General features: G+C 39.7%; 1 non-coding gene across 1 annotated transcript; it reads left to right on the top strand.

The window, feature by feature from the left end:
- The first annotated feature begins 10,445 nt into the window (after positions 1–10,445).
- LOC112753691 (small nucleolar RNA R71) lies at positions 10,446–10,549 on the top strand. Its single transcript, XR_003178064.1, has one exon. It is a non-coding gene; the product is annotated as a small nucleolar RNA R71 (small nucleolar RNA).
- The last annotated feature ends 328 nt before the right edge of the window (positions 10,550–10,877 follow it).

The following is a 10,877-nucleotide window of genomic DNA, read 5'->3' as shown; positions in this document are numbered from 1 at the left end:
GCCAAAAGTCTTCTCTTGTAGGACCAAGCACCCCAAGGATCAGAGGAACCCCCGTTCCCCCAGAATAAAGGTTGTTAATTTCCAATTTCTGCCTTAACTCTGTGACAGTGTCCTTATAGAAGTTTACCTTAGGAGTCATATAGTACTAATTAGTATCTATTTTGATTTTATCTCCAATTAAGCTATAGTTTATTTTTCTCATCATCAGCAAACATGAATAAAGTAGTAGATCTTTTGAATAAGAGGCAATAAAATTTCAAGTTTTAATAAGAGAAATTCTAATTAGTTAAATGTGGTGGCAATGCTTTCTGTCTTCTGAATGAATGCTTGAACAGTGCATATGTCTTTTGAATTTGTTGCTTAAGACTGTTAAATATGTTGGCTCTTGAAAGAATGATGAACATGAGACATGTTATTGATAATCTGAAAAATCATAAAAATGATTCTTGGAGCAAGAAAAAGCAGCAAAGAACAAAGCTTGCAGAAAAAAAAAAAGCGAAAAAAAAATATAGAAAGAAAAAGAAAAAGCAAGCAGAAAAAGCCAAAAGCTCTTAAAACCAAGAGGCAAGAGCAAAGAGCCAATAGCCCTTAAAACCAAAAGGCAAGGGTAATGAAAAGGATCCCAAGGCTTTGAGCATCAGTGGATAGGAGGGCCACGAAGGAATAAAATCCTGGCCTAAGCGGCTAAACCAAGCTGTCCCTAACCATGTGCTTGTGGCGTGAAGGTGTCAAGTGAAAAACTGAGCGGTTAAAGTCAAGGTCCAAGCAAAAAGAAGAGTGTTCTTAAGAACCCTGGACACCTCTAACTGGGGACTTGAGCAAAGCTGAGTCACAATCTGAAAAGGTTCACCCAATTATGTGTCTGTGGCATTTATGTATCCGGTGGTAATATTGGAAAACAAAGTGCTTAGGGCCACGGCCAAGACTCATAAAGAAGCTGTGTTCAAGAATCATCACGCTGAACTAAGAGAATCAATAACACTATCTGAATTCTGAGTTCCTATAGATGCCAATCACTCTGAGCTTCAATGGATAAAGTGAGATGCCAAAACTGTTCAGAAGCAAAAAGCTACTAGTCCCGCTCATCTAATTAGAATCTGAGCTTCAATCAAAAACTCTGAGATATTATTGCTTCTCAACCTATTAGTCTTCTATTTTATTTGTCTAGTTGCTTGAGGACAAGCAACAGTTTAAGTTTGGTGTTGTGATGAGCGGATATTTTATACGCTTTTTGGAGTTAATTTCATATAGTTTTGAGTATGTTTTAGTTAGTTTTTAGTCTATTTTCATTAGTTTTTAGGAAAAATTTATATTTCTGGACTTTACTATGAGTTGTGTGTTTTTCTGTAATTTCAGGTATTTTTCTGGCTGAAATTGAGGGAGCTGAGCAAAAATCTGATTCAGGCTGAAAAAGGACTGCTGATGCTGTTGGATTCTGACCTCCCTGCACTCAAAGTGGATTTTCTAGAGCTACAAAACTCGAAATGGCATGCTTCCAATTGCGTTGGAAAGTAGACATCCAGGGCTTTCCGGAAATATATAATAGTCCATACTTTGCACAAGGATAGACGACGTAAACAGGTGTTCAACGCCAGTTCTCTGCCCAATTCTGGCGTCCAGCGCCAGAAAAGGATCAAAAGCTGGAGTTGAACGCCCAAACTGGCACAAAAACTGGCGTTCAACTCCACAAATGGCCTCTGCACGTGACTCACTTAAATCTCAGCCCCAGCACACACCAAGTGGGCCCCAGAAGTGGATCTCTGCATCATCCATCATAGTCTACTCATTTTTTGTAAACCTAGGCTACTAGTTTAGTATTTAAACAACTTTTAGAGACTTATTTTGTATCTTGATGCACATAAACTAGTTATGCTATGATTTAGGAAATTGCACGATCGGCAAAATTCCTTCCGGCAAGTGCACCGGTTATCGTCAAGTAAAAACTCACAATAGAGTGAGGTCGAATCCCACAAGGATTGGTTGAGTGAGCAATTCGGATTAGAAGTGTGACTAGTTGAGTGGAATCAAGAATTAGATGAGATTTGCGGAATGTAAAATTGGCGGGAAACGTAAATGGCAAGAAATTGAAATGGCGGAATCTTAAATTGCATGAATTAAAGAGCAGAAGCTAAATTGCTGAAATTAAAAGGGAATGGGGGTGTTTGCATGAATTAAGTTGCAGAATGTAAAGAGAAAGTGGAAATCAGAGATGGGGAATTCATTGGGTTATAGGAGATATTGAGATCTCCGAATCAAAACATGTTTATCTCTTCCTCAACCAATGCGTTCATTGAATTTTGCTTGGCAATCTTATATGATTGGATCCCAATCCCTTGGCTCACCAATTCTCTCTAAAAACAAACAAATTCCCAATCCCTTGGTTTAAATGTTCATAAGAAGAGATGATGCTCGATCACTGATTATACCACACAGTTTCATGAACCACAATTTGGTAGGATTACATGTCACAATATCCATCCAAACCCCAATCCAATTCACTGTGAGAAAGCTTCTCTAGCATGAATCCTCCATTCCTTTCCCAAGGTTCCGAAGGATTCCAATTATGGGTAGTTTCTTTCCCAAGACAACTACCCAATGGAATTAGATCGAGAAGCTTTCTAACAAAATTCAAGAGAAAAGATTGAAGAAGAAGATAAACTATTATTGATTCATTGAATTACAATAGAGCTCCCTAACCCAATGAAAGGGGTTTAGTGAGTCATAGCTCTGAATTCAATTACAAGGTATGAAAACTAGCAAAATGAAAAGGTCAAAAGTCCCTCCTAACTTAAATTCTATCCTATTTATACACTTTCTATATTGAGCTTCTGTTGTGTTTCTTGGGCTTTGAGGCCTCTCCCTGCTTTCCTTTTGCTTTGGGTTTATGATCCATAATCTTGATGAGGCTGCTGATCCAAATTCTGTAACATTCATTGAGCCAACTTAGTGATAATCAAATAATGACACATGACTCAACAAATTGAAATTTCAGACTCATCAATCCTTCAGGCCCAATCCCATAAACCATGATATTCAATTGGGTTTCATACCAGAGTAAGTTTAAGTTAATGTTTGTGCTTAAATACTAACTTAAACCGCAATATTTTTGGCCCAGAAACCTTTTCCAAGAGTGGCGTTTAAGTTGCAGTTTAAGCTTAAACTGCAGCTTAAACGCCAGACACTTCCAGTGATGCCTTTTGTGGAAGCACGTTTAAGCTTCAGTTTAAGGTTAAACTGAAGCTTAAACGTGGAAATGGAAGAAGGCAGCCCTGGAGGGTAACGTAGTCGAACACGTTTAAGCTTCAGTTTAAGGTTAAACTGAAGCTTAAACAACTGAAGCTTAAACGTGGAGATAGGAAAGGCAACCCTGGAGGTCGAACACGTTTAAGCTCCAGTTTAAGGTTAAACTGGAGCTTAAACGTGGAAATAGAGAAAGCCATCCTGGAGGTCGAACACGTTTAAGCTCCAGTTTAAGGTTAAACTGGAGCTTAAACGTGGAAGGGGAGAAAGGTAGCCCTGGAGGTGTCGAACACGTTTAAGCTCCAGTTTAAGTTAAACTGGAGCTTAAACGTGGGAATGGAGAAAGCAACCCTGGAGGAGAAAACTTGGTCGAACACGTTTAAGCTCCAGTTTAAGGTTAAACTGGAGCTTAAACGTGGAATTGGCTCCCTGGTGCACTTCCCATTTCTGGCGTTTAACTTCCAGTTTAAGGTTAAACTGGAGGTTAAACGCCACTTTCACCCTTTTCTCAGCTTTCATGATTTTGGCCGTTTAAGTTCCAGTTTAAGCTTAAACTGGAACTTAAACTCCACATGTGATATTCAAGCTTCCTTTATTGATTTTTGTTGCTTCCTTGCCTAGCCTCTTCTTCCCTGAAATCATCCAAACAACTGCATCAAAGTCTTGCAAATTTTCATGAGAATCTTCCATTCATAGCATTCAAGTAATATAACTAAAAACTCATAAAATTTGCATAAAAATCATACTATTTGGATGGTTCATTGCTTTGTTATTCATTTAACCATTCTTGGTTACTTTAAGCTCAAGAAAGTGCATAAAACAACTAAAACTAACAGAAAAATGCTAGTGAAACTAGCCTAAGATGCCTTGGCATCACAACACCAAACTTAATACTTGCTTGTCCCTAAGCAAGTCCTGAGTTATTTGAGAAGAAAGTATGAAACAGAAAGCAATTACATTGGCTATATTAGCAAGCATTTGAAGTTCATCAGAAGGGTTTTATGCAGAAAGTTGCAGCATCACTTTTTCATTCTTATCAGGTAAGATTATCACTTTTTCATTGCATCCATCAAACACTGCTATGGCCTCTTGTTATTCTTATGTCCTTGGCACTTTTCTCTTCTTTGTTTTTCTTTTCTTTTTCTTAGAGATCCTTTGCTCCTTGTTTGCTTAGTGTCATGTGTTGCACAAGCCTTTGGCATTTTCTTTTTCTTATCAGTGCACTACACATATCCACTCCAGGCATTTTAGTTCACATTTCTTCTTGAGACATTGGTGTCCAGCACCTCTTTGTGTGACTAAATGTTTTGTATTTAGGTTGCTCTTGATAATGGACTTTTGGTTGATAATCCCGGGTTAGTTAACCCAAGTTACCAAGTGTTGAAACACTCCTCAGAACCTATTCATCCAAGCATATCCTTAATACATAAACACCACAGACATTTGTCTCAGAAGTTCAAACCATTGGTGCCTAGCTTATTTTCTCAATTTTTTTGCTTTTTGGTTGCCCTTTTTCAGTGGCTTTTTCTTCTTCTTTTTCTTTCTTTTTCATGGCCAAAGACATTTATTCATTAAGATCCATAGACAGTTTTCAATTTCTACACAAAAAATGATAATTCTACACTCAATTTCCAGTGATCTGACTAAACAATCAAGCATGCATACCACCACTTAATTCTACTTGATTTGTCACTAATTGAGCCAAGTTACTTTTGTTCAAACTTTTCTTTTATTTTTGGAAACAGAACAAGCATGGCAAGCATTTGTTTAAGAAGGTGAAGTTATATCCAAACATCTAGGCATTCACTTTATTCAAAGCAATAAACAGACACACATACTAATAACTTCACATTCTAGAAAGATTCAACAATTACAGTTTAAACCAGAACAAGCATGCTTTTGTTTGCCCTTTTTAAAGAATTGTTAAGGAACAACACCACCTTGTGAAATTTCTTGTTTTCTCTTTGTTGCCAGGAAACAAATTGATTTCTCCTTCTTCTCCTAGTTGTTGCTTCATGTTCTTTCTAAGATCCTTGTTTCCTTTCCTGCAAAGAGTGATGAAGTTGCTTGCTTCTCAAGCACTTGAGTGGTTAGCTCAACTATGTATGGGCAAGTGTCTGAGTCTTAAGTTGGTGTGTGAACACCAAACTTAGTCTCCTACTTACTTCTCTGTTCTTTGAATCCTTGAGTTCTCCTTGGAATGAAGTTGCTGCTAAGGATTTTAAGCATTTCTGTGATTGCTTAGAATGGTTGTTCCTTTCATATAATTCAAAGGTTGTTGTGTTCAGTTGATCTTTATGGTGGAACACCAAACTTAGATTCACACATTCCCCTTTGAATTATTGATCCACGAATTCATTGTTTGGTGTGAAACACCAAACTTAATTCTTTGCAATGCACAGAAACTGCTTCACCCTTTTTATTGAAACAAATAAAAGAAACAGCAAAGGGGTATTACCTCAGGTTGGGTTGCCTCCCAACAAGCGCTTCTTTAACGTCATTAGCTTGACGGTTGTCTTCCTCAGTTGAGGTGATATTTAACCTTGTCCTTCTCCTCCTCATCTCCCAAGTAATGTTTGAGTCTTTGACCGTTCACAGTGAAGGTTCGTTGTGACTTTTCTTCCATGATTTCTACTTGTCCATATTGGGAGACCTTGGTGACAAGGAATGGTCCAGACCACCTTGATTTTAGCTTCCCTGGAAATAGCTTCAGCCTAGAATTGTAGAGCAATACTTTTTGTCCTTCTTCAAATTTTCTTGGGGCTATGTTGCTGTCATGCTTCTTCTTTGCTCTTTCTTTGTAAATTTTGGCATTCTCATAAGCTTCAGCTCTGAATTCTTCTAACTCTTGAATTTGCAACATCCTTCTTTCTCCAGCAGCTTTGCTGTCCAAGTTCAAAATTTTCAAGGCCCAGAATGCCTTGTGCTCCAACTCCAGTGGCAAATGGCAAGCTTTTCCATATACTAGTTGGTAAGGAGACATTCCAATTGGTGTTTTGAAAGCTGTCCTATATGCCCAAAGAGCGTCATCTAGCTTAATCGACCAGTCCTTCCTTGAAGTTCCCACAGTCTTTTCCAGGATTCTTTTGAGTTCTCTGTTAGATATTTCGGCTTGCCCACTTGTCTGTGGATGGTATGGTGTGGCTACCTTGTGTTTGACTCCATATTTTAGAAGCAATGCCTCTAATGGTTTGTTGCAGAAGTGGCTTCCTCCATCACTGATGATTGCTCTTGGAACCCCAAAACGGCAAAAAATGTGTTTTCTGAGGAAGTTCATGACTACCTTATTATCATTGGTTGGAGTTGCTATTGCTTCAACCCATTTGGAGACATAGTCTACTACCACAAGAATGTAATTATTTGAGTATGAGGAGGGAAAGGGTCCCATGAAATCTATCCCCCATACATCAAACAATTCAAGTTCCAGAATGAATTGTTGTGGCATTTCATTTCTTCTTGGCAGGTTCCCCGCTTTCTGGCATTCATGGCAGTGCTTCACTAGTTCTTTTGCATCTTTGAAGATAGTGGGCCAATAAAAACCACACTGCAACACCTTAGCTGCTGTTCTTTCTCCTGCAAAATGTCCTCCATAAGTGGAGCCATGGTAGTCCCATAAGACTTCCCTTCCTTCTTCCTCTGATATGCATCTTCTGAGTATGCCATCCGAACATTTTTTGAACAAGTATGGTTCGTCCCAGATGAAGTATTTGGCATCATTTACCAATTTCTTCCTTTGATGCTTGTTAAATTCCAACGGCAAACTCCCAGTGGCCTTGAAGTTTGCTATGTCTGCAAACCAGGGTGCTTTGTTAATTATCATGAGTTGTTCATCAGGAAAGCACTCATTTATATGTGTGCTTTGTGCGCTTCCTTCTTCACATGGTATCCTTGATAAATGGTCTGCCACCTTGTTCTCTACACCCTTCTTGTCTTTGATTTCAATGTCAAATTCCTGCAACAAAAGAACCCATCTAATAAGTCTTGGTTTGGATTCTTGTTTAGCAAGTAAGTATTTTAAAGCTGAATGATCAGTGAAGACAATGACTTTAGATCCAATGAGATAGGATCTAAATTTGTCAAATGCAAAGACTATTGCCAAGAGTTCTTTTTCAGTGGTTGTGTAATTCCTTTGGTTATCATTCAAGACTTTACTGGCATAATAAATCACATGTACCAAATTGTCTTTCCTTTGTCCTAACACTGCCCCAATAGCAAGGTCTGATGCATCACACATCAGTTCAAAAGGTAAGTTCCAATCAGGTGGGGCAATGATAGGTGCAGAGGACAGTTTTTGCTTCAAAAGTTCATAGGCTAGCATGCAATTTTTATCAAATACAAAGGGTGTATCAGAGACAAGCAAGTTACTCAAAGGTTTGGCTATTTTAGAAAAGTCTCTAATAAACCTTCTGTAAAAACCAGCGTGTCCCAAAAAACTCTTAACTGCCTTGACATTACTTGGTGGAGGTAGTTTTTCAATGAGTTCCACCTTAGCTCTGTCCACCTCAATGCCTCTATTAGAGATTTTGTGGCCAAGGACTATTCCTTCTGTGACCATGAAATGACACTTTTCCCAGTTTAATACTAGGTTGGTCTCTTGGCACCTCTTAAGCACCAAGGCAAGGTGGTGTAGGCAGCTAGGAAAAGAATCTCCAAACACAGAAAAATCATCCATGAAGACCTCAATAAATTTTTCAATCATATCCGAAAAGATGGACAGCATGCATCTTTGGAAAGTGGCAGGTGCATTGCACAATCCAAAGGGCATGCGTCTATAAGCAAAAACTCCATATGGACAAACAAATGATGTTTTCTCTTAATCTCTAGGATCAACTACTATCTGATTATAGCCTGAGTATCCATCTAGAAAGCAATAGTAAGCATGTCCTGCAAGCCTTTCAAGCATCTGATCCATGAATGGGAGTGGGAAATGATCTTTTCTGGTGGCTTCATTGAGCTTCCTGTAGTCTATGCACATCCTCCACCCAGTGACAGTTCTTGTGGGTATGAGTTCGTTCCTCTCATTTGGCACCACAGTTATGCCACCTTTCTTGGGAACTACATGGATGGGACTAACCCATGGGCTATCAGAAATGGGGTAGATTACCCCTGCTTGCCATAACTTCATGACCTCCTTTTGTACCACTTCTTTCATGACGGGATTCAATCTTCTCTGAGCTTGGATGGAGGGTCTAGCATCCTCTTCTAACAAGATTTTATGCATGCATATGGATGAACTTATCCCCTTCAAATCAGCTAGGGTCCATCCAATGGCATCTTGATGAGTTTGTAGCACCTTGATCAATTCTTCTTCCTGTTCTTGACTCAGGGCAGAGCTGATGATAACAGGATGACTCTCATCACTACCCAAGTATGCATACTTGAGATTAGGGGGCAATGCTTTGAGCTCAGGTTTTGGTGCTTCCTTCTCTTCTTTCACTATCTCTGGCATGCTTGGCATGGTTGTTTCAGCAGCCTTGATGTCACTAACTTCTATGTCCTTGGTGAACTCCTCCTCTGCCACTTCCTTTGTTGTTTCCTCAAAGGTTTCTTGCACTGCAATGTCCACTACATCCACCCTCATGCATTCCCTTAGTGATTCTGATGGATAGCTCATTGCCTTGAATACGTTAAACACCAATTTCTCATCATGTAGTCTAAGAGTGAGTTCACCCTTTTGTACATCTATGATGGCTCCAGCAGTAGCCAGGAAGGGTCTTCCCAGAATTATTGAAGCTTTGGCTTCTTCCTCCATATCTAACACCACAAAATCAGCAGGAAATATAAAATCTCCCACTTTCACCAACAAATCCTCAACTATCCCATGAGGGAATTTAAAAGTTCGATCTGCCAATTGGAGGGCCATTCTTGTTGGTTTGGCTTCCTCAATCTTCATTCTTCTCATCATTGTTAGAGACATCAAATTGATACTGGCCCCTAAGTCACACAAGGCTTTCTCCACCATGACTTCTCCTATGATGCAGGGGATTTGGAAACTGCCTGGATCCTTCAATTTCTGAGGCAATTTGTGCTGAATGATGGCACTGCATTCTTCAGTTAACAACACAGTTTCCTCATTTCTCCAGCTTCTCTTCTTGGTCATTAATTCCTTTAAAAATTTTGCATAGAGTGGCATTTGCTCTATTGCCTCAGCAAACGGAATGTTGATTTGAAGCTTCTTGAAAATCTCCAAGAACCTGGAGAATTGGCCATCCTTTTCACTTTTCATCAAACGTTGAGGATATGGTGCTTTAGGTGTATAAGGCTTCAGGACCTCTTTTTCTTTTTCTTTTGTTGCAGACGGTGTAAAAGATTGTCCTTGTTCCTTGTCTCTCACATTTTCCTTTGCTTCATCCTCTGTGGTTTCCTTTGAGATCTCCTTTAGATTCTTTCCACTTCTGAGGGTTATGGCCTTACATTCTTCCCTTGCAATAGCCTTGGCAGCATGAGAAACGCTTGTCCCAGGGGTTTGCTTAGACAAATACACAATTTGATTTTCTAGCTTCTGGATGGCAGCTCCTTGGTTTTGTAGGTTAGAATTTACTTCTTCCTTAAAAGCCTTCAATTCGGTTATGTCTTGACTCATGGTTGCAAGCATTCCTTCTATCCTGTTTAATTGATCTTGAAATTGTTGGTTCGGATTAGGTTGGGTAGGTTGATTATTTTGGCCATGATATGATGGTTGGGAGTAAGTGTTTTGTGTGGCTTGGTATGATCTTTGGTTGGAGTTTTGGTATGTGGACTTGTTATGTTGGTTTTGCTGGTTTCCCCACCCAAAGTTTGGGTGGTTTTTCTAGCCTGGGTTGTAAGTGTTGGAATGTGGATCATATGATTGCCTTTGTTGGTTTCCCACATAGTTGGCCTCGTCCCAATCACCTCCTTCAGTGCTTTCTTCCTCTTGATCTTGTGTGTGTATTGCAGCCACTTGTTTTGTTTCTAATTTCCTGGTGAGCTCTGCTAGTTGCTTGGCAAACACCTTGTTTTGGGCTAGAATTGTATCAACATGGTTCAGCTCCATGACTCCCTTAGTGTTGTGTCTCTCTGATGCATAGTAGTACTCATTCTCAGCCACTGTCTCAATCACTTCAATGGCTTCTTCCACAGTCTTTTTCCTGTTCAATGAACCTCCTGATGAATGGTCTACAGCCTTCCTTGATTCATAAGAGAGTCCATCATAGAAAATATGCAATTGCACCCAGTCATGGAACATGTCTGGTGGGCATTTCCTTGTCAAATCCTTGAATCTCTCCCATGCCTCGTAGAGAGTTTCGCCATCTTGTTGTCTAAAAGTCTGAACCTCAGATCGAAGCCTATTGACCTTTTGTGGGGGTAGAAACGTGCCAGAAACTTGCTTTCCACCTTGTCCCATGTTGTTAGGCTCCCCCTTGGGAATGATTCCAGCCACTTAGCTGCCTTGTCCCTAAGTGAAAATGGGAACAAAAGCAGTTTATAGGCATCTTCCTGGACTCCATTGGACTTCACAGTGTCGCAAATTCTCAGGAATTTTGTGAGATGTTGGTTTGGGTCTTCATTAGCACTCCCACCAAATGAACAATGATTCTCCACAAGTGATATTAGCTGTGGTTTGAGCTCAAAATTGTTGGCCTGAATCGGTGGTTTCTGAATGCTGCTACCACAAT

This window comes from Arachis hypogaea, chromosome 15 (assembly GCF_003086295.3).
Source record: "Arachis hypogaea cultivar Tifrunner chromosome 15, arahy.Tifrunner.gnm2.J5K5, whole genome shotgun sequence".
Lineage (NCBI taxonomy): Eukaryota > Viridiplantae > Streptophyta > Magnoliopsida > Fabales > Fabaceae > Arachis > Arachis hypogaea.
This window is presented reverse-complemented; position numbering and strand designations above follow the sequence as displayed.